The following is a 25,135-nucleotide window of genomic DNA, read 5'->3' on the forward strand; positions in this document are numbered from 1 at the left end:
TTAGCCTCTAATAACCACCATTTTACCCTCAACCTCTATGAGATGGGCTTTCTTTATATTCCATATGCATGGGATCATGTGGTACTTCTCCTTTTAGGATCCCACAAGCCTCTGCCCAGATGTCTCATAAGCTGACATAAGGTCAGACATGGTAGGATTCTCCTGACTCTGGATAGAGTCAGTGAATGGACAAGCCTCAGACTCCATGTCACATTTGTGGACACCAACTCCTTCAACTATTTCACACCCTGAGTCCACAACCCAACAAGACCAGCACAACACTTGGGAAGGACCAAGGCCCACACTTCTGAAGGGGATTTATGGCCCACAACCACTGAAACCTGCCACAGCTGATGCTCTCTGGAGTACAAATCCAATAGAGAGGGGTGGAGTATCTTCCTCTAATTCAAAATATTTTTCAAAGGTAAAAATGATATGCTCTGAAAATTGTAGCAAGATGGTAAAAGCAGGCTCAATGGCTTGAGTCTTTGTATGAAGGACATTTGCCTGAAGAGCCACCTTGACCCACAACAGACTTATAGTAAACAAAAAACCAAGACTTTATATTTTTTTAATTATTAATACTTGCTTTTTTCTTTTAACCAAATTAGAATCTAACCTATACCAACAAAAGTATTTGCAATATATCCTTGAATTAAACTAACCATCTAAAGATACATTGTTATGGTTTATGTCTTTAAAATTTACCTTCCTTTAGGGACAAGGCTATGTATAAATTAATGTTTACATAAATAAGTAAGCATGGACATGTTCTCCAGAAACATTATTACCTACATGTATGAAATTAAAACAATAAATAAACAAACATTATTAAAAAATAAAAATAAAAACAGCTAGGCATGGTGGTATGTTTCCGTAATCTCAGTGACTCTGGAGGCTGAGGTAGGAGGATTGCAAGTCTGAGGCCAACCTCAGCAACTTAGCAAGGCCCTAAGTAACTTAGTGAGATCCTATCTCAAAAAATAAAAAGAGCTGGCGATATAATTCAGCATTAAGTATCAATGGGTTAAATCCCCAGTATTTAAATAAATAAATATAAAATGAATAAATAAAATAATTTTATAGTATAATAATCATGTCCAGTTTATACTAATATGCTTTTAAAACATCATTATCATGTTTGAAAACTTAATTTGTAAATCCTATTTTTTAAAATATCTGCATTTTCCATGAAATATGAAAAAAAAATTATTCTAAAACAAGATAAGAATATACATAGAAACTGGATATGGTGGTATAGCAATTGCATTGTTTTTGTCTCTTTAATTACAATTCTTAACTTGAATTTTATCCTAAACCATGATATATTTACTATTATATGTGGGAATTATATAATTATATACATTAGTTTGATCATCTAAATAATTCTAGCAATGCTTTTCATTATTATTTACTGCTTTAAGAAGAAAAAAGCTATGTGTACAACTGTTCTCACTCTACAAAACTTTTTGTTGTTTAAATTATGGAATTATTATGAAGACATTGTTTAATCATCTGATCTAGCTTGGAAAATTCACAGAATTTAATTATTGAGTTAATGTCTACATGCCTGGCATATCATAATATGGTTTAAATTAGTCACTCTTCCAGAAAAGAAGGAGCATAGTGTGGCAGATCGAGGCCTTACACAATAGACAGGTGTCCGAATTCTCATATCCTTTTATTTTAAGCCATGAAAACTTAGCATAGTATAAAAATTCACTCCATAAAATGAACTCATGGGCAATTATATCTTATTGATTAATTATATCTATATCTTATTGACATAGAAGAAAGGTCAGATAATCTCACCAGCATCTTCTAACACTAAAGTAATTGGCAGACTTAGAATTAGAGTCATATTAAGAATTGACAGTTATAGAAATTACTTGACTCTTTGGGTGGAGACTATTTATCCAGAAATGATGAATCTATCCATCCAAAACCTCTAAATAGTCAGAAGAAATTACCTACTTCTTTTACACAGAAAAAAAATCCCACCTATTGAAAAATCTTTTCATTTTGTTGTTGAAGACTATAACTCTGGGAAATCAAGAAAAGCCATTGAAAAGCCTTTATAAAGAGAGACTTCATATTCTATTAAAAGTGCAATAGAGGGATAGATTTAAGTTTAAGTTTTCCAAGCCACATTGCTATACCTGTGCAATAAGAGGAAAGCAGTTGTACTAAGTTGCTAAAAACAAAGAAACAACAACAACAACAAACCCACACACCAAAAAACCCAACCAAACAAAACTCATTTGGTGCTGGTAAGTCTTGTCTTACCAAAGAAAGTTGCATGATAGCACAGTTAGATTTGGAGAAGTGCTGATTGATAGAATACCTGCCACCTTCACTTTGAGATCAGTTGGGATGGAACAGGGGGAAAAATACCTTCAGTCAGTTCATTAAAAATATGTCTGTTTGAAATGTCTTTTTGATTTGTGGCTTTTCTTGATGACTTCTCCAGAAATCTGCTTTTATTCCTCTACAAGTTTTTTCAAAGGATAATGAAAGGTGCATAAAAAAGACTTTAAGGCTCTACAGAAAAAATATATATGGATTATTTGTGTCCTTGCTTTGATCATTCTTTCCATGACTCTCCAGTAGGCTTCATAAACTGTTATATAGATCAAAAACCTGGCAATCTTGTTGTCACACTGAACAAATATCTGTCTGAGTAAATGTGCAGACGTTTCTATTCATTGGCCTACTAAGGAGCATAGTTCTTGGAAATGTATAGCATAGAACTCCAATAACCCTATTTATTAGAAACTCTGACCTCACTGACAAAAGTTCCTTGGACTCTCAGCATATATACAGCTTTGAAATAGGACTAAAGTGTTACTTCTTTTATGAAGCTCCAGATATGAACCTGTTGTCCATAATGATCTCATTTTCCTTACTTTTGTTATACATTGGTCCTCCCAGCTGGACAAAGCTGACCAGGTGAGGAGGTTAAAGCATTTTTATTAGCACTACCTGTAGATAGTGTAGAATAATTTTGCTGGTTTGTAATTGGCATGACCCTGAAGCTCTTAGAGCATATGAGCCTTTTGCTGCAGGAAGTCTTTTTTCCCCCTCATTTGTTTCCTGACATATGAATCCAGATCATGAATTTGCAGTGTTTTTCTCGCTGGGCTTGATATACTCCCTAAACCACTATTCACTTGGCTCTGATTCTAACTCCCTATCTGGCTTATACCAAGCCTTTTTCTTGCTTTTTTTATGGACCTTTGCTCTTGGCAAGAAGCCTGATGTGAAGAATCATAATCAATAGGTTCATTATGCTGTTCCCTGTCTGACTGATGGAGACCCTTAGTGACTCTGCCTTGAGCTGCCATATCTTTTGATTTCCGGGCACTCAATTTGGCTATTCTCCTAAAAGCTAGTTGTTCAAGTTTTGCTGGTATTCTAATGCCCTGTTCTTCACAGTCTCAGATTTTCCTTTGTTGTTACGAGTAGCAAAGGTACCTACTCTGCCTCATGTCTTGGTCTGCCTATTTTATGATCCTATCATCTTTATTCCTGTATGCGCACAAAATGCACTTGCTTCCATTACTTTAAGACAAATGTACTAAAACATAAAGCATTTTCCATGGTTTGATGTGTTCCCCAAATTTCATCTTTTGAAAAATTAATCTCAAAATCATATGTTGGTGGCATTTAGAGGAAGGACATTTGGGAGATAATTAGAATTAATTAAGGTCATTAGGGAAGGGCCCCCATGAAGAAACAGGTGGCTGTAAGAAGGAGAAGAGACCTGAACTGAGTCACACTGTTTGACCATATGATAATTCGTACTGTGTCATAATGCAACAAAAGGCCCTCACCAGATACCAGACCCTCAACTTTGGACTTCCAAATTATGAGCTAAATAAATGTCTGTTCTTTACAGATTACTCACTCTTTTATATTCAGTTATAGCAACAGAACATAGGCCTCGACTTCATTGTATCTCCAACTTTTGCTAGAATCCTCAGATGTTGATGTGGAAGAAAAGTGTCTTAAAGCCTCTTAGAGTCCTGGAAGCCACTACTCAATTGACATCAGAAAACTGTACTTATTATATATGGTTTGTACATACACTCTGGATTTATGACTTGACTAAAAAAAGGTTCAGATATCTACCTGGGGTCTAAAAGATTTAATTTATTTCTCATAGCTCGTTACTTAATTACATTCGACTTGTTGTTTTTTGGACTCCCAGAATGTCAGAAAGCATTCTTTTCCCTAACAAACCAATTCATACCTGAAGTGCTTTAAATTTAGTTTTTGACTTAGATGAGCAAAAAACCATGATGCTAGTATCAAAATAATGTGATTTTATTGTATAAATTCTGATACCCAAATTATCACTCTGAGACTAGAGCTTCCTTCTCCACAGCACAACTTTGTTAGTATTGAGTTTCTTCTAACCTATTAACATTTTCTTCTATAAACACAGTTTTAATTTTCCTTTGCCTCTAAGAAATTTTTTTTCCTTACTGGCATGTTTTCTGGATCATTCCTTTCTTTTTTCTTTTTAAGCCAACCATCATTTTATTAGGATGTCAGCCCCCTTCCAGCGGGAGTGACAGGGGAAGGGACAGAGACAGCCAAGGGAGGGCAGATGGGAGGCACCTCAGTTCTCCAGCCACAGTGAGGGAGGGAGGTGGGCAGCAATCCCACCCCACATGCCAGACAACAGCTGAGGTGCAGAGCTGCCATGTGGCCAGCAAGGAGCAGCCATGCCTACCCCAAAATGGAAACCCATCCTGGGTCCTGCGTGGATCCTCAGGAGCCCAGCCAGGCAGCACCTGGAGCCCAGACAGATGTGGGGCACAGGAAGCACCTGTAGAATGGACAGCTGGTCCTCAGGCATGGCTTGTCCCCTGAGAGAGTGCCTGCTTCAGTGCCACATAGGCCTCATCCATGTTGTCATTGATGATCACCAGGTTGAACAGGCGCGGTTCCCTGCTGCTGCCCATGTTTGTCCAGTGGCAGCCAGCTGCCTCCTCAGGCTTTCCTTTGATTCTGCATTTCGCTGGCGCAGCTGCAGCCGCTGCTCCAGCACATCCAGTGAAGATAGCTGCATAGAGATGTAGATGGGGCGGAGTCTGTCTGCTTGGTGTTGCACATGCCCTGCAGGTCCACATCTAGCACACAGATGCGATTCATGGCCTGCACACCCGGCATGGCCGCCTTGATTGTCCCATACAGGTTCCCTGAGAACTCATTCAATGAAGTCCCCATCGGCGATGTCACGCTGCATCACCTCCTTAGTCACAAAGTGGAATCTCTGCCATTCTCCTCTCCAGGCCATGGGTTCCTCGTCTTATGGGACACACTGACACCAAAGACACTGCCATGCTGTCAGGGGCTAGCATGAACAGGAGCTGAGCACTTACCCTTAGCCTTGAGCGATGGAGGTGTGGAACTGGCTTCCGGTGGCAGTGCAAGTGGAGAGCAGGTGGACCTCACCTTAGCTCAGCGAGAAATTACAGCTCCAGGAGTGGGCATCACCCAATGGGACTAGCAAGGAGCAGTCATGCCTACCCAATGGTTACACCCCCCTGAAACTTGCCTCATTTGGGTGTCTTCTGCTCAAAAAATAGGGTTGAATTCAGGAGTGCTTTTTCTCTCTTTTTTCTGTCTCTCTCTCTTCCCTTGTAGGATCTAGGCCTGAGGAGCCTTCTCTGGACCCCAAGAAAAAGGCACTTTCTCTGTCTGTGTGATTATTCAGTGCCCACCCAATTCACTTGGAATGACCCTGATTTAGTCGTATATGGGGGCAGATGGTGCCAGAACAGGGACACTCCGGTGTGAATTTCAGAAATTTGGTGGGTTTGGCTTTTTCTCTGGTAGTCAAGCATGTTTAGTTTTTCAGAGTATTATGGCTTGGTTTGTGAAAAGCTAGAGAATTAGAAGAAAGTGACGTTGAACTTGTAACATATGGGGAATTTTTTGTCTTCAGAAAAAGAAAAAAATTTATTTTGCAATTCTGAAGACCATAATTAGTCATAGGGGAAAGAAAAATTAGAGACATGCTCCTGGAGCAACCACTTCAGCAGGGTGCTCTTCCCAGCCCTGGATGGCCCTCTCAGCACCATGGGCCTAGTTCCCCACATGCTGTCCAAGGGACCCAGCCTTCACTGCATGACATCTGCTACTGCCCCACCCTGCCTGTGAAGTCTACCTCACCTGGATCATTTCTTTAAGCCATTCAGAAACTTTTGTTTTAGCCAATATACCAACCCCTGTAAAAGCATTCATTGCTCAGACTTTCCTTACTTTTGCACATTGTAATAAAGAATAAATTCTTCTTCACAACACAAAATTGACAGTAATCTCAGGCAAAGCATCATCATAGTACATGCAAGGCCCTGGAACAGTGTCATTGATGTCCCTGCTTCTTAGGCTTACAATGTACTGTAACAGACAGACTTCTGTGGTTCACCAATAAAGGTTCCCTGCCTTTATGCCAGGAAAATTGTGTTTTGTCTTAGTCACTAGCGACTCTTTTCAGTATTATTTAAAAAACATGTCTGGCTTTTGTTTTCTTCTCAAACTGTTAATCTACACTAATCTGAAACTTGTTAGTAATTTTCACTTTATAAGTATCTGTTATGGTTTAGACATTAGGTGTCTCCAAAAAGCTCATCTGTGAGACAATGCAAGAAAGTTTAGAAATGAAATAATTGGATCATGAGAGACTAAACCCAATCAGTGCATTAATCCCCTGATAGGGATTAACTGAGTAGATAACTGAAAACAGGTAGGGTGTCGCTGGAGGAGGTGGATTATTGAGAACTTTCTTTTTTGAGGTAAGTATGTTTTCCTTGTTGAAGAGATCTTGCTCTCTGCTTCCTGCAACATGTTCCCAGGACTTTCCTCTGCCACACTCTTCTACATGATGTGAGCCCTGGGAAATGGAGCCAGCTTTCTATGAACTGAGACTTCTGAAACCATGAGCTTCCAAATAAATTTTTCCTCCTCTAATTGTACATGGTAGGTCTTTTGGTCTCAGCAATAGCATTAAAAAAAAAAAAAAAAAAAAAAAAAGACTAAAGCAAGTATACAGCTATCGTCCCAGGGATTTTTAGTCATCATCATCCTAGAATTCTTTTTTTATTTCTTAAATTTGAATCCCATATAATTGACCCTAGTCTTCCTCTTTCTTTAATATACTTTCTCTTTGAGAAAATATGTTCTTCATTTGTTGCCTGAGAAAGTTTGTGTGAGAATGAATATATGAATTCAACCATAAATTCAGAATCAATAGACAATATATTCTACAGGATGTATGTATTTTGGGTGTTTTTTTATCTACATTTTTTTTATTTATATATGAGGGCAAAATGCATTACAATTTTTATTACATATATAGAACACAATTTTTCGTATATCTGATTGTATACAAAGTATATTCACACCAATTTATGTCTTCATACATGTACTTTGAATAGTAATGATCATCACATTTCACCATCATTAATTACCCCATGCCCCCACCCTTTCCCTTCAACCCTTCTGTCCTATCTAAAGTTCATCTATTCCTCCCATGCTCCCTCTCCCTATCTCACTATGAATCAGCCTCCTTATTGTAGTATTGGACAACCTAAAACAGGCACGGTCCCTAAGCCACATACTTGTTATTTAAATTAAACAAAAGGGGGAGATGTTAGAGTCTGTAAACAAGTCAAGATGGCACTTGGCATTTTGCTAGAGGGAGTGGTTTGAGAAGTAACGCCAGCGAGCCATTAAGTGTGGAGATTCCTTATTGGTTGACTGCTGTATCTAGTTTATGTTAATTAAGATAAGCTGCGTATTCAGAAATGTATATATACCCCTCCTGTCCTACAATAAACGGCTCCCACTCCTGCTGTATCAATGCTTGTCACCCCCCTGTTAGTTTGCTGCAGCCAGACTGCAGCACTTATATCAAAGAAAACATTCATCATTTGTTTTTTTGGGATTGGTTAACTTCACTTAGCAATCTTCTCTAACTCTATCCATTTACCTGCAAATGCCATGATATTATTCTCTTTTATTACTGAGTAATATTCCATTGTGTATATATGCCATATTTTTTTTATCCATTCATCTATTGAAGGCATGGCATCTAGGTTGGTTCCACAGTTTAGCAATTGTGAATTGTGGTGCTATAAACATTAATGTGGCTTTTGTCCCTATAGTATGCTGTTTTTAAGTTCTTTGGTTATAGACCGAAGAGAGGGACAGCTGGGTCAAATGTTCGTTCCATTCCCAACTTTCCAAGAAATCTCCATACTGCTTTCCATATTGGCTGCACCAATTTGCAATCCCACCAGCAATGTATGAGTGTACCTTTTTCCCCACATCTTCACCAACACATTGTTGTTTGTATGCATAATAGCTGCCATTCTAACTGGAGTGAGATAAAATCTTACAGTGATTTTGATTTGCAATTCTCTAATTACTAGTGATAATGAATATTTTTTTCATGTATGTGTTGATTGATTATACATCATCCTCTGAGAAGTGTCTCTTAAGTTCCTTGGCCCATTTATTGATTGGGTTATTTGCTTTTTTGGTGTTTAGCTTTTTGAGTTCTTTATATACCCTAGTGAATAATGCTCTATCTGATGTGTGAGGTGTAAAGATTTGCTCCCAAGATGTAGGCTCTCTGTTCACCTCACAGATTGTTTCTTTTGCTGAAAAGAAGCTTTTTAGTTTGAGTACATCCCACTTATTGATTCTTGATTTTAATTCTGTGCCACAGGAGTCTTACTAAGGAAGTTGGGGTCTAATCCCATATGTTGGAGATTAGGGTCTACTTTTTCTTCTATTAGACGCAGGGTCTCTGGTTGTATTCCCAAGTCCTTAATCCATTTTGAGTTGAGATTTGTGCATGGTGATAGGGGTTTAATTTCATTTTGTTGCATATGGATTTCCAGTTTTCCCAGCACCATTTGTTGAATAGGCTATCTTTTCTCCAGTGCATGTTTTTTGCACCTTTGTCTAATATAAAATAATTGCAGTTTTGTGGGTTAGTGTCTGTGACCTCTATTCTGTATCATTGGTCTACTAGTCTGTTTTGTTGCCAATATCATGCTGTTTTTGTTACTATTGCTCTGTAGTATAGTTTAAGGTTTGGTATAGTGATGCCACCTGCTTCACTCTTCTTGCTAAAGATTACTTTAGCTATTCTGGGTCTCTTATTTTTCCAGATGAATTTCATGATTGCTTTTTCTATTTCTATGAGGAATGTCATTGGAATTTTCATCAGAATTGCATTAAATCTGTAGAGTATTTTTGGAAGTTTGGTCATTTTGATAATATTATTTCTGCCTATCCAAGAGCAAAATAGAACTTTCTATCTTCTAAGGTCTTCTTTGATTTATTGCTTTAGAGTTCTGTAATTTTCATTATATAGATTTTTCACCTCTTTCATTAAGTTGATTCCCAAGTATCTTTTTTTTTTTTTTTTTTTTTTTTTTTTTGAGGCTATTGAGAATGGGGTAGTTTTTCTCATTTCCCTTTCTGAGGATTTGTTACTGGTATACAGAAATGCCTTTGATTTATGGGTGTTGATTTTATATCCTGCCACTTTGTTGAACTCATTTACTAGTTCTAGGAGTTTTCTAGTGTAACTTTTAGGGTCTTCCAGGTATAGAATCATATTATCAGCAAATAGTGCCAATTTGAGTTCTTCTTTTCCTATGTGTATCCCTTTAATTTCTCTCATCTGTCTAATTTCTCTGGCCAGTGTTTCAAGGACTATGTTAAATAGAAGTGGTGAAAAAGGGCATCCCTGTTTTGTTCCAGTTTTTAGAGGGAATGCCTTCATTTTTTTCTCCATTTAGAATGATGTTGGCCTGGGGCTTAGCATAGATAGCCTTTATGATGTTGAGATATGTTCCTGTTATCCCAAGTTTTTCTAGTGTTTTGAATATAAAGGGGTGCTGCATTTTGTCAAATGCTTTTTCTGCATCTATTGCAATGTCATGTGATTCTTATCTTTAAAGTCTATTGATGTGATGAATTACATTTATTGATTTCCGTATGTTGAAACAACCTTGAATCCCTGGGATGAATCCACTTGATCATGGTACACAATCTTTTTGATATGTTTTTGTATTTGATTTGCCATTATTTTATTGAGAATATTTGCATCTATGTTCATTAGAGATACCTGTCTGAAGTTTTTTTCTTTTCTTTCTTTCTTTTTTTTTTTTTTTTTTTTGATGTGTCTTTGCCTGGTTTTGGAATCAGAGTGATATTGGCCTTGTAGAATGAGTTTGTTGGTGCTGCCTCTTTTTCTGTTTCCTGAAATAAATTGGAGAGTATTGGTATTAGTTCTTCTTTAAAGGTCTTGTAGAACTTGACTGTGTATCCCTCTGGTCCTGGGCTTTTCTTGGTTGGTAGACTTTTGATGGTGTCTGCTATTTCGTCGCTTGAAATGGATCTGTTTAAATTGTGTATATCATTTTGATTCAACTTGAGCAAATTAAATGACTCTTAAAATTTATCAATGTTTTTGATATTTTCTATTTTATTGGAGTACAATTTTTGAAAATAATTTCTAATTATATTCTGTATTTCTGTAGTGTCTCTGGTGATACTTCCTTTTTCATCACCTATGTTAGTGATTTGATTTTTCTCTCCTCATCTTTGTTAGCATGGCTAAGAGTCTGTTAATTTTATTTATTTTTTCAAAGAACCAACTTTTTGTTCTGTCAATTTTTTTCAATTGTTTCTTTTGTTTCAATTTCATTGATTTCAGCTCTGATTTTAATTATTTCCTGAGTAATATTCTGCTGCTTTTGGTGTTGATTTGTTCTTCTTTTTCTAGGGCTTTGAGATGTAGTGTTAATTCATTTATTTGTTGACTTCTTCTTCTTTTAAGGAAAGAACTCCATGCAATGATATTTCCTCTTAGTACTGCTTTTACAATGATCTAGAGATTTCTATATGTTGTATCTGTGTTCTCATTCACCTTTAAAAACTTTTTAATCTCCTCCTTAATGTCTTCTGTAACCCATTGTTCATTCAGTAGCATATTATTTAGTCTCCAGGTATTGGAGTGGATTTTATTTCTTATTTTGTCATTGATTTCTAATTTCATTCCATTATGATCTGATAGAATGTAGTGTAGAATCTCTACTTTTTTATATTTGCTAAGAGTTGCTTTGTGGCATAGTATATGGTCTATTTTAGAGAAGAATCCATGTGCTGTTGAGAAGAAAGTATATTCTCTCGTTGAAGGTTGGCATATTCTATATATGTCAGTTAAGTCTAAGTTATTGATTGTATTATTGAGTTCTATAGTTTCTTTGTTCAGCTTTTATTTGGAAAATCTATCTAGTGATGAAAGAGGTGTGTTAAAGTCACCCAAAATTATTGTTTTTTTGGTCTATTTGACTCTTGAACTTGAGAGAACTTTGTTTGATGAACATAGCTGCTCCATTTGGGGGGGGCATATACATTTATAATTGTTAAGTCTTGTTGGTGAATGGTTCCCTTGAGCAGTATGTGGTGTCCTTCTTTATCCTTTTTGATTGACTTTAGTTTACCTACTTTATTTGATATGAGGATGGAAACCCTTGCTTGCTTCTGCAGACCATGTGAGTGACATGATTTTTCCCAACCCTTCACCTTCAGTCTGTGGATGTATTTTTCTATGAGATATGTCTCTTGGAAGCAGCATATTGTTGGGTCTTTTTTTTTTATCCAATCTGCTAGTCTATGTCTTTGATAGGTGAGTTTAGGCCATTAACATTCAGGGTTGTTATTGAGACATGATTTCTATTCACAGTCATTTTTGTTTATTTTTGGTATTTAACATGACTTGGTTTCTCCTCTGATTAGATTTTCCTTTAGTGTAATCCCTCCCTCTGCTGATTTTCATCATTGTTTTTCATTTTCTCTCCTTGGAATATTTTGCTGAGGATGTTCTATAGTGCAGGCTTTCTAGTTGTAAATTCTTTTAACTTTTGTTTATCATGGAAGGTTTCTATTTCGTCATCAAATCTAAAGCTTAGTTTTGCTGGATATAACATTCTTGGTTGGCATCCATTTTCTTTTAGAGCTTGGTATATGTTGTTCCACGATCTCCTGGCTTTGAGGGTCTGGGTTGAATAATCTGCTGAGATATGAATTGGTCTCCCCTATATGTGTTCTGAGTCCCCTGTCTTGCAGCTTTTAAGGTTCTATCCTTATTCTGCATGCTAGGTATTTTCATTACATTGTGCCTTCGTGTAGATCTGTTGTTTATTTTGTACATTTGATGTCCTGCAAGCCTCTTGTATTTGGTTTTTCAATTCATTCTTCATGCTTGGGAAGTTTTCTGATATTATCTCATTGAAGAGATTGTGAATTCCTTTGGTTTGAAACTGTGTACCTTCCTCTATCTTAATAACTCTTAGATTTGGTCTTTTGGTGCTGTCCCATAATTCTTGGATGTTCTGTTTATGGTTTCTAACTTTCTTCACTGTGTGATCAACTTTATTTTCCAGATTGTGCACTTTGTCTTCATTATCTGATGTTCTTTCTTACAAGTGATGTAGTCTGTTGGTTATGCTTTCTACTGAGTTTTTATTTGATTTATTGTAACCTTCATTTCAAGGATTTCTGACTTTTTTTTTTTCAGGGTCTCTATCTCTCTCTTGAAGTAATCTTTTGCTACCTGTATTTGCTCTCTTATCTCATTGTTGGAGTGATCATTTTTTGCTTGTATTTGCCCATTTAGGTAATTTTTTAATTCACAGATTATTAATTATAAACCTTCTGAACTCCTTCTCTGACACTTCATTAACTTCGCTGTCCATAGGTTCTGTTATTATAGTGTCCTGGTTTGTTTGGGGCACTTTCCTCCTTTGTTTTTTCATGTTGTCTACGTGTCTCCCTTTCTTGCAGTGTGGATCTGAGATATTATAGCTTCTTCCCTATATTCTTGTAGTATCTGTGCAGATTGTCTGTATCTCACCTTGATGTTGGGCTTCCAGATCCTGCTGGTATCCCTCAACGGAGGCTACTGCATCCTGAGTCTGGAACCTGCATAAGTTGGAGTGGGTGGATCTGGGCCGCTGGGCTTGACCTCCTAAGTAGTCTGCTGGTAGGAAGGGGCTGTCCTGTACCAAAGGCGAGGCCCTGGCAGTGTCTGCCCATCTGGGGGAGGGGTGAACTGGGCCTATTGAAATCTTGGATCCCTCATGGACTGTTGTGAGCCATCTGGGCTGGATCTCAGCTTTCGTGGTAGTGCACTGGTTAGAAGGGGTGGTCCTGCCCCAGAGGCTAGGCTCTGGTGAGTGTCTGCCCCACCAGGAAAGGGGTGGAACTGGCCCACTGTGTGCCTGGGCCCTGCAGAGGCTGATGTGGGTATCTACAGGATGTATTTTAAAGGATTGGCCTCCTTGATTGTGGGAGCTGGTCAGGCAAGTCCCAGATCTGTAGAGTAGGCTAGAAAGCTGGCAGAAGCTGAAGCAGCCATCCACAGGCAGGGTTTCTTCTTCCAGAAAACCTCAGATCTGCAATAAAACTCTCAATTGATGGAATCAGGTCCATTCAGACTGTCTGAGATTATGTCTTTTACTTGAAGTCAGCTGATAGTGAATGTATTTTTTTTTCTATTCTTTCTTAAGGTCCTAGAGTTCGTACAGAGGCTCTAAGAAACTTTGGTGAGCTGTCCTTATTCATTTCTAGAATTCACCTCAGGTGATCTAGATGTAGTCTTTCTTCTTGAACAGTGCTGAATCAAATTTTCTAAATCTTTATTTTTGGTAACTTTCTTTCTAGCTTCAATGTAAATAGCTGCACTTCTATAAACACATCCATCTTTTTCTTTGAGTAAGTTGAGGTGTTTTTTTTTATATATATTTGATTTGTTGAATGGATTTGAATCCCCTTGGGTGGGGCAACCAGATCTCTTTATATATGTGAGTTTGTGTACATATACTGCAAATATATGTGTGTGTGTGTGTGTGTGTGTGTGTGTGTGTATGTATGTAAACATAGGACCTCACACATGGTAGGCAAGTGCTCTATCAATAAACTACATCTCCAGACTTTTTTTTTTTTTTTTGAGACAGGGTCTTGCCCCAGGCTGAAAAGTATGATTTGTTTTGTTTGGTGTTGTTTGTGGTGCTGGGATTGAACCCAAGTCCTCACACATGCTAGGCAAGTACTCTACCACTGAGCTACATCCCTAACTAAGATCTCATTAATATGGTAACTCAATGGCTGGCTTCTTTTATTCACCACATTTCAATTCTAATTAGATTTATTATCATATTTTGGCCTTTTTATTTTTCCAATTTTGCCTCAGCTTCTGAGAGTTTTTTTATTATAATCATCCAGATAATAGAAATTATATATTTGAACTTTTAGTATGAACATTCTTTGTGTGTGTGTGGTGGGGGTACTGGGGATTTAACACAAGAGTGCTCTATCACGGAGCCATACCCCCCTAACTTTTTTTCCCCACTTTTCTTTGAGACAGGGTCTCACCGGGTGGCTGAGGCTGTCCTTAAACTTGTGATCCTCTTACTTTAACCTCTTGATTTCTTGGTATAAGAAGTGTGTGCCTGGCCTAGTGAGAAAATTCTAAGAATTTGGAATTCTGTTATTTAATCATTAGACAGCAACTTATAGAGTTTAGCAGCCAATTTCCTACTACTATGACAAATTCCACCCTGAACAGCATGGGAAAAATGCATTCCAGCTTCATCTACATTAGCAATGAATTTCAATTCATAACCTTACACAGTTGGCTTTAGAAGAAGTAGCATTCCCTTCCCATATCCTTATCTATAGCTGCAGCCTCCAACCCAGTCCCCAAGACATATGGTTCTGTATTTCTTGGAAGGTTTGCAGCAATTCATTACTGCATTCAAAATCCCTTGCGTCCAGCTACAATGCGGGGTAATTACTCCAATATGGAGAAGCGTCAAACTGCATGTGAACATGCTTCTCCAATAATTCTAACCCAAATCTTGAAAGTAATGACAAGCCTTTTTTTTTTTGCTTAGCTTTAGAATCATAGCGTAAAAGCTAAGTTAAATGTTTTGCCTAATGCTACTTTGAACAGTAATAATTGAGGGAGTACATAAGCATTATTCTCAATTGAACTCCTGGTAAACATTTAAAAATAGTTCCATACCCCAAAGGACTCGTCAACATCACTGCCATTAATCAATAGTAGCTTTGTCAACAAATAAGTGATCCATCAAGGTGAAATATTCACTGTCAATCAGTAGCCGAGTCAACATTACTTGTTATCAAACTATTTTTATGCTATGAAATTTATTTTACAAAAAACCTTATGTGGGATTCCAGTATATAAAACAGATAAGGAGAGTTGCAGGGGTTGAGGGTATGGAATGGACAAAGATATTATTTACAAGAACATTTTGGTTACTGGCTTAATAACTCATTGGTTATTTTTTCTTTCATATAAAATGTAGACAGCAACAGATAGGGGTGGTTTGGGAAGGACTTTGTGCATAGCCTTGAAGTAAACATTGAAGGGGAAGAAATTGCCATGTAAAATAAAAGAAGCCTGGAGAAAATTTCAAATGAAAACATAAGAAGGAGACTTATGGGGGAAAAATCCTTGAAGCATAAATGAGCATAATCAAAGGCAAATATATTTTTAAAAAGTATACTAAATAGAATCACACCTAATCTTATTTGCTCTGGAAAAACTACTTAGAGTTCATTTTGATAAATATGTCAATAGAAAATGCTTTGGTTTACAAAGAGCTATCTGTATAACAAATAGTTTGGGAGAAAGAGATGTTGTATTTATCAGGAATCTATTAAACATAATGCTCTACTCAAGAGCACTTTGGTACAATTGTTTTGCTTTTGTGAACACCAATAAAACCCATCTATACTATGCTTCTAAAGTATTTTGTAAGTCGCTAAAATATTATATTCAACAGAGATACAGAAATATGATCATAATATAATAAATTATTATTATTGTTGAAAATCTGTTAGAAATGTTATATGGTATGGCAGAAGAATAGATTTCCATTTACCAGAATATTGTAGGTCCTGGCTATTGTCGTTCCTGACTTTATCATTTAGTAGAAGTTCCTCTGTATAAGTGTTAAAGAGCTTTCTGATTATTGAAAGGACCAGAATCAAGGATGTGAAACAGGAAGGTTTTAGACTTTAAAGGTTGAAAGAAGATTTGGCAGAGACAGAAGAGGGTATTTCTGCTTAAGAATATCCTCATTGTCACATAGCTTTAAAATTCACTTTGCTTGCTTTTCAATTGGTGTGTTTATAAGGTACTTGCTTTCTAAAAGTAGGTTTGTGTTTTTGTGACAATGGCAATAATGCTTCCTTTGTAGAACCTATCTGGGTGAGCTTGTCCAAATCAGACTGGGCATAACATAGAATACACATTTGCTTCTTCTGAATGGTGCTTCATCTCAGTGGTTATGCCACATGGATGGCATTCAGAAATAACAGTTGTTTCTTCATATAGTGGTGATCCAGTCCCCTGTGATTCTGAAGCCTGAATGTTCTAATTCTGCAAATACATGAATACAATTATAGAGTTTTATCTGACCCTGATTGGGCTTTTGTCCTTTCATGAATTAACACAGACATTTCGTTTTTCAAAGGTACTTAACTTTGGCACTATGTAGCTGCTATAGGGCATTTAAAGTTAATCCGGTATGACTTTCTCACCTAAGGATCTTCTTATGGTTATTCTTATATCTTCCCTTCTGCCCATCTCTGAGAATTTCTCACTTCCCTTCTTGGAACAGCATACTATGATTAGATTTGTTTCCAGGGACTGGCCATGGCTTAGAAAAATGATTCTCTTGCTTGCCAGAATCCTCATACAGACTCCACTGAGTCAAATTTAGTGCCAAAGGGAATGTGTGCTTTGTTTGATCAGCACTGATTTCTGAAATGGGTCCTGGAAAAAGAAAACATGGATTTTTGTCAGTAGCTATAGAACCAGAGAAAAATATCCTGATTGCAGCCTGTCCTCATTACGCTGTGCTGGTACCACGTGTGGTACTCCGAACATCTACTGTGCTCTCATGGCAACCATACTTCATCTCTTCATGCAGCAAATGCTAGGGACTATTAAATAGATGAGCCATACAACTTGTAAAATATTCATTTCTTAAGTTGGAAGTGACTTTGTCTCTGATAACTTTGCTTTTCTGAAGAAAATACTCTCCTGCCACCCATTCAGAATGTCAGGTTCCTCCTGATCCCCATGATAATCCATAAATATCTACCTTGAACTCATGACAATGATTGGATTCAACACTGTAATTGCATATGCCTGACTTTTTCTCTGTGTCAACAGCCTCTTTCCTGGAGTATCTCCCAGTATTCATGTTGTATCCTGTTAGGTAAATTGTGAATCTATACAACTGCATCCCACGGTTTTATGAGCAAAGATCACAATTAATTCTCTGTCATTTTCAGCACTTAACACATGATTAGTACTTTAAGAAGATGGAACATGTAGGGCATTTATAGCACTTTTTAAAAAATTAGCTGGATTTATTATTTTCCATGTTCTTCAAAAGAAAAAAGATTGAGATGACTTATGATAAAGAACACATATTCAATTGAATCATTCATTTTAAAAACTTAAAAGACCAAAATTCATTTTTTTTGGACACCATACTTTTACTTCATTTATTTATTTTTATGTGGTGATGAGGATTAAACCCAGTGTTAAAATTATTTTTTATGTGTGTTATTTTATGTAATTCTCACAGTTATCATGTGGGGCATGGAAAATCTATATTTGACAAATGAGGAAACTGAGGCATAAAGAATAAGGGGTTTCTCTGAAGTCACATAAAAATAGAACCCTATTTAGGATCCAGTTACCTTGACTTTTAGATTCAGAATCTTTTTGTTAAAAATTGTTCAGTCATATTTCTATCTCTCTGAAAGCAATTCCCACCAGAAGTCTCATCTTTAAACTCTGTAGTGTGGCTAGCATTTACAAAATCACACTGAGTGGAGGAAGTGAACACTGCTTGGGTTGTCCAAAGTTGCAAAAAGATATAAGAACAAAAACATGAGACAGATTTTATTCATGACTCTGAGACAGGATAGTGCAACCTCAGATCCATCCTGACAGTAAGTTACGTTGCACCTTAGTCTGTATCTCAGGGACCAGTGGGTGCCTTTGTCACAACAATTCTAGCTCAGTTTTACAAGGCTTCAAATATTGATGCTCTGCCTCAGAGCTTCATTGGGCTTCCTTTCCTCTCTGTGGAACTATGACCATGACTTTAATTTCAGAGAATGGAAGAGATCTTTATAAGAATCATGACTCACATTTTACAAACGAGTGCACAGAGGGTGTAAGATTTGGTAACCTGTCAGGGCCACGGAGGTGCATATGCTTCTTTAACTATTAACAGATAATACTGAAATATTATAAATAAATGAAAAACATTTATTTGAAAACCTCTTTTGTTCCAGGAACTGTTCTGGGTACTGAAAATACAGCAGCAAGAAAGAAAAAAAGGAAGGATAGAGGGAGGCATGGAAGGAGGAAAGAAAGAAAAAAGAAAAAGACAGAAGAAGGATGGAGGAAAGGAGAAAGAAAAGAAGAAAAAAGGACACAAAAATTATTGCTTTGATGAGTTCAATTCCAGTGGATAAAGGCAGATAATCAATAAAAATGAAAAGGTAAATATAGATATATTGAAAATAATGACACATGAGAGAAAAAAAAATAAAGCAAGAAATAATGGTAAGGAAAAGTTCTGGGGGCACAGGATAAATTTCAAGTAAGGTGATTAGGGAGTTACACACTGATAAGTGACATTTATCAGGAATAACTTGGAGTAAAGGAGGAGGTAATTAAAATATCTTGGAAAAGTCTGTACATGATCTCCAAGAGAGGAGCACGATGGATGCCACTTTGGGAGGCCAGAACCAAGTGCCTGAGGGCAGAATGAACCAGATGCAGAATAATGGGATAACAGGTCTTACAGGTCATGAGGAACCAGCTATGTACAGGGTTCTGAAGACCATCATAAGCACTCTGGTTTTTATTCAGAGTGACTGAGATGAAGAGACACTGAAAAATTTAGAGCAGAAGAGCATTATCTTTGGGCTAATTTTAAATGGGATACTCCGGGTTTGGGGGTTGAGAATAGATTAGGGTGAAGTCAGGGTAGAACCAGGGTAAGCAGGAGGCTATTCCAATAATTCAGGCAAGAGAGGGTGGTGGCTCAGATCAGGTGTCAGTAGTAGAAATACTGAAAAGAGTTCAGACTCTGGGTGTATTTGAAAGTGCAACAAAAAATTTGTTGAAGAATTTAATTAAGGATGAAAAAGATAGAGAAATTAAAGATGATTCCAAAGATTTTAGCTTGAGCAATTCAAAAGAAAGATTTGCAATTAACCAAGATGGTAAAAGATGAAAGAAGAACAATCTTGGAGAGAAATGAACAGTTTAGTTTTAGAAATATTGAGTTTGAGATGCCTATTAGATATCCAAGCAGTGATGTCAAATAGGAAGTTGAATATGTTCTAGAGTTTAGGTAAGACAATTGAGCTAGGCAATTAACTATCATCAGATTATAGGTGATATATGCAAAACTGTGAGAATATACCATGGGAAGGAATGAAGACCAGTGAAAGTAGAGATCCAGAGATTGAGCTCTGGGATACATTAGTATTTAGTTCTTATGAAAGTATGTGTTAGAATATTGGTTTAAGGCTCATACAATCAGTTTAATTCTACTTTGGCATAAAGCCCAAATTTCATAAAACTTTTCAAGAATCCAAAGATTCCTATGAAACAAGCTTATCTCACACTTCAGTTATATTGGGGTGCTGTTCATATTCTTGGGGTGAGATGATGGCAATGTTTCACTGGACTGCTTCCTCTCCAACACCCAGAGTCTGATGCTAGTTCATCCCTCCTTGTTTCTGAGCATTTTTTCTGTGAAGACTATAACCCCTTCAACAGTTAGCCCCCAACACACTATGTATTAGCCAAATACTAACTAGGTTTCTACGGGTATGTAAATGTTGTCCTTTGTAGGACTTTATAGCTTTTGCATAACTATGTGTTTTGTTTACTTGTTTCTTCTTCTTCTTTTTTTTTTAGAGTGAGTTTTAAGGTGTTTGAATCCTCATATATTTTTGATTTCTATCTACCTCAGGTACTGCTTCAAGGATTTAAGTATATGTAAGAACTGGATGGTAGGCCTGCATGGTGGCACATACCTGTAATCCCAGCGATTTGGGAGTCTGAGGCAGGAGGATCGAAAATTCAAAGCCAGCCTCAGCAACTTAGTGAGGCCCTAAGCAACTAAGCCAGACCTTTTCTCAAAATGAAAAATAAAAAGGGCTGGGAATGATGATCAGTGGTAGAGAGAGAGTCTTTGGGTTCAATTCTCAGGACAGAAAAAAAAAAAGAAATTGTATGGTGCTTATTTAAAATGTAAGTTCTCTTTTCTTGTCTCCAGAGATTTCAAATCATTAGGTCTGAAATAGAGCCTATGAATTTGCACAGCAAATGATTCTGATGCTAATTCAAAATCAGAAGACATGTATTTTTGACAGCGGATTATCTACTCTAATAGACATTGAAGGAAGATTTCTAGGGTTGGTAGGAAGTTTATGGACAGAATATGACTTTGAAAGAAGACCTCAAAGTGGATTATGTTAAGGCAACAAAACATTCTTTCTAGGAAGAAGATGTGAATTAATAAAAACTTTTCTTTTTCTTTTTCTTTTCTTTTCTTTTCTTTCTTTTTTTTTTTTTTTTTACTAATTGGCTTTCTTAGATCAGGAGGAAGCTGCTTATGAATAAGTATATTTTGTTATTGAAGAAAAATGAAAATGTCATGTGAGATGTCACACAGGAGATTTCTCTATGGAAAATAAAGTTTTTCTAGTTGATTTCTAAAGCCATCATAAATTTTTCTTTTTAGAACAAAATAGGGAATGTTTACAGAAGTAGCCTCTTAGGTCCCTATCAAATCATAGATTTTTTAGTGCATTTAAGGCACCACAAAAAAGCAGAGGACTGGCTCATATTTTCATCAATATTCTACCCTACTCCCTTAAAAGAGTAAAACAATTACAAACTATTTCAGTTTTTTTTTTTTTTTTTTTTTTTTGCAAAAGGTTTTTTTCTTCTGTGGGTAACACAAGAATGTATTATAGTTGATATGATAGGATTGCTGTTAACTTCACAGAAGACATAGAAACCATAGAATGACAATAAAAGAAACTGTTATGTGAGTCTGGACCTGGATGATCTCTAAGATGTCTATAAATTTAATTTCTGTAAATTCTAAAAATCTTTGAGTTTGCACAGTCTTTACTTGTCCTTATGATGAACTGTGTTTGTTTGCCAGAGAACTCACAGAACTGCATTTCTTTTCTTTTATTTTTCTATGTTGTAATAATTTATTTTCAGTTAAGGAAAAGAATGGACACTTTAGATAAGTGGTTTTTCAAGCACCTTTTTCTTTTTTTAAATTTCAACCTATAGTAAGAAGTTACTTTTTTGATCAGTGGCCTAACACATGCACCACATACTCTCAAAACTGATAGAAATTTCAGGAAACAGTATTTACCTAAGACTTATTATGTCTATTCTATTTGTTAATGCTTGTTTTGAGCTCCTAAAAATAACTCACTATGTAATTTGAGGAAAGATGCGAAGTTATATGAATTTACAAATTCACAACATGGTAGAATGAAAATATATCATAAAGACTGTTTTATAAGACTGGTACATGTATGATGGCACAAATGTGTGACTCTATTTCATGCACAACCAAAAAAGTGAAAAAAATTCTGCTCCATTTATGTTCAATGAATTGAAGAGCTTTTTTTCAGTCATGTATAACTGATTAGAATTAATAAACAAACAAATAAACAAATCCAGAATCCTAAGGTCAAAGACTTTTCTTGCTTAATCAACACTGAACTTTAGAATTGCATTTTTAAACCTCATTCCCTAAAAAAAGTTGGGGCAAACTCTTAAGCCCCAATAACCCCAGCTCATTATCTTTTAAATGAATTTAGATATCAAATACTTAATTCTACCAAAGTCCCCCATTATAGTAAGGGAAATGGTATGGCAGTTTGCAAAAAACATTTTAATTTCCATGCATGCTTTCCAGAATTTATTTCAAAATGCACTATACTGTCTTGTTTGAATTCTTAGTGTCATTTTTCTCTGGGAATTTGGTATGTAATAATTTGTCAGTCAATGGCATTCCTATAAGTACATCTCTGTCAGAATTCTGAAAGCACATTAGCGGTGGTAAAACAAAGCCTTCAGAGGTAGACATATTTTACTGTAAGATAACATTCCCCTTTTAGGCATTGTTTGCCATGTGTCTTTGAACACCTAGGAATTGTATTATCTTATTGTAGCAGAAGGCTTAGTGTTTTCTAATGTAATTATGTGATGAAAGAAACTATAGTTTAGAATGAACTATATTGTGTTGCTTATGTTTTTAAATGACAGGTTTAATAATAAAAAAACAGGCAACTACTTCTCTTAGTAACACACTGAGAGAATAATATAAAATTACATCTAATTTGATGTAGTGAGGATTTTCTAGAATAAGTCTCTGTAATGATTAAATGAGATGATCTTAAATCAACTTACTTAGTTTATCTGAGATAAATCTTTCCTCGTATAAAATGCATTAAATCTACATAACAATTTTAGTCTTTAACCTAATTTAAATTTTTTTTTAACAGTCCAGAATCATTTTCTTTCTTCTGCCTGTACCCTGGATTCCTTTTGGGAATTATATCTTGCCTATGGTTTGCAGTCTTGTTAACTGTTAGTTATAGTTCCCCTGTCCCTCTTAAAGTCATTTGGCTAAGGAATGAGTACATGAATCAACCAGATGTTCTAGCCCCAAATTTACATTCTACTGTTATGTATATATGTAAAGAACAAATTTAAAAATATGTAAAAAGAAAGGAGAAGCTTAACAGCAGGAAAAATGAGCTAATTCATCACACAGTTGAACCTGGTAAAACCACTGATTGGTCCTTCTACTGTTTATTTTTTAGTTTTCGGCAGACACAACATCCCTGTTTGTATGTGGCGCTGAGGATCTAACCCGGGCCGCACACATGCCAGATGAGCACGCTACTGCTTGAGCCACATCCCCAGCCCTCTACTGGTTCTTGATACCTACATGCTCTTGGCTGTTTTCTGAGCAAACATTTGCAGTTATTCCTTTTTTTCTGTAAGCTACTCATATCCTTCTAAGTTCTTCATTTTTCAAATTTGCAGGTGCTGACCTTTGTGTTTGCAAGTTGAAGATGACTAATTGATGCACATGATCTTGTACTTCTGCTCAATCTATGTTACCTTTCTAAGGGATTATACACAAATCAACATTTTATACTAAAATATTGATATCAGATATTTACCACTTTCCCCTGATGTGTATGCACATATGCTTGCATGTATGTACATGCTTGTATATGTGAGACACAAGTAAATTCTGGAGTTCCATTAGCATCTTTTAAAAATATATTTTGTTAGTTGTAGTTGGACACAATACCTTTGCTTTATCTATCTATCTATCTATCTATCTATCTATCTATTTATTTATTTTTATGTGGTGCTGAGGATCAAACCCAGGGACTTGCACGCACTAGGTGAGCAATCTACCGCTGAGCCACAATCCCAGTCCTCCAGTAGCATCTTTATGAGGCCGGGATCTTTTTTTATTAAGACAAGTTACTGGACTCAAAACAGAAAACAGGTATATTCTAAGGAGTCTCCCTTAAACACTCTCTGTCCAGTTCATTGTTTAGCTTGTAACCCCCTTTTAAGTTGAATGAAAAGAGAAAAGCCTCTTCACAGACAGAACACAATGCTAAATACATAGTAATTTCATAATAGATTTGTGCTTAGTACTGGAGAAAGAGATTTAAGTTCTATTAATGACCATAAATTTTGTTCTTACTGTTAGACAGAAAATCAGGATATAAAAAGATTGTAAAAACATAGTAATAACAACATTTCTGTGATGTCCACATAGGTTTCTAGAAAAAGGTATCATAGCCTGAGGTCTGAAGATGGTGAAGACTAAGCCTTTGAACTGTTCTTTCCTCTGCCATTGAATGACCTTAGATATTCATTTAACCTCTCATGGCCATAATTTTCCCAACTGTGAAGATGATAATTTCTTTGTCCATCTCAAAGGTTGCCCGAAGACCAAACAAAATAACTTCAAAGTAGTTCAATGGAAAATGTACTTTCACATCAGAAGACTATAAAAAATAAAAGATGAGAGAAAGTAAGATGAGAAACAAGGAAACAGAAAATAATGTAATTATTACCTAGAAGTACTTACATAATTCTCATAGGGGATCCAAAATAAATAAAAACACTGAAAAGTTTTGCAGACATGAAACAAACCTTTTGATTTTGAAGTGGGAGTCCCACTATGCCACCCAGACTAGCCTCAAATTCAGGATTCTCAACAAAAATTTATTAAAAAGTAAAGAAAGAACAATAACAACAACAACAACTAAAAAATGATTAATTTCCCTCTACATAATAGATGTGAAAATTGTCAGTCAAAATGATGTCACTTCTTTCAAATCCAAACAAACAATAAATCTATGAAATTGTAAAGGAGGGCCTTTCATATGTCTATGATGATAACTATACAAAAACTACCTGAAGGGCTTTTACGCACAGATGCCTGTAACAAGAACAGCCAAGGACTTTCCAAACTGCAGCTTGCCACACGAGTCAACAAAGACAGCTAGCTCAATGGATAAGAAAACTTTACTGATATACTAACTATTTCCACCAATGAGCTAAAGTCAACTCATGGGTAAGTCCTTGTAACTCCTGTTTTTTATTTCAAAACAAATTGCATGTCTTCTCTCTTTGCCTTTGAAAGTTTCCCCTTGCTTGGCAAGGTGGTATACATCTGTAATCTCAGTGTTTGGGAGGCTGAGGCAGAAGGATTGTCAGTCTCAGCAACTTAGTAAGACCTTGTATCAAAAATAAAATAAAATAAATATATAAACAAGCAAACAGACAAATAAATAAAAAGAATTGGAGATGCAGCTTAGTGTTAGAACACCATTGGGTATAATTCCTACTACAAAACAAAACAAAAAAACACCAAAAACAAAACAAAACAAAACAAAC

The 25,135-nt window shown here is 36.2% G+C and overlaps 1 pseudogene; it reads right to left on the minus strand.

Annotated features, from left to right (window-relative positions):
• Positions 1–4,856: 4,856 nt before the first annotated feature.
• Positions 4,857–6,110, minus strand: LOC143407559 (guanylate kinase pseudogene; annotated as a pseudogene).
• Positions 6,111–25,135: the final 19,025 nt, after the last annotated feature.

This window comes from Callospermophilus lateralis, chromosome 9 (genome assembly GCF_048772815.1).
Source record: "Callospermophilus lateralis isolate mCalLat2 chromosome 9, mCalLat2.hap1, whole genome shotgun sequence".
Taxonomy (NCBI): domain Eukaryota; kingdom Metazoa; phylum Chordata; class Mammalia; order Rodentia; family Sciuridae; genus Callospermophilus; species Callospermophilus lateralis.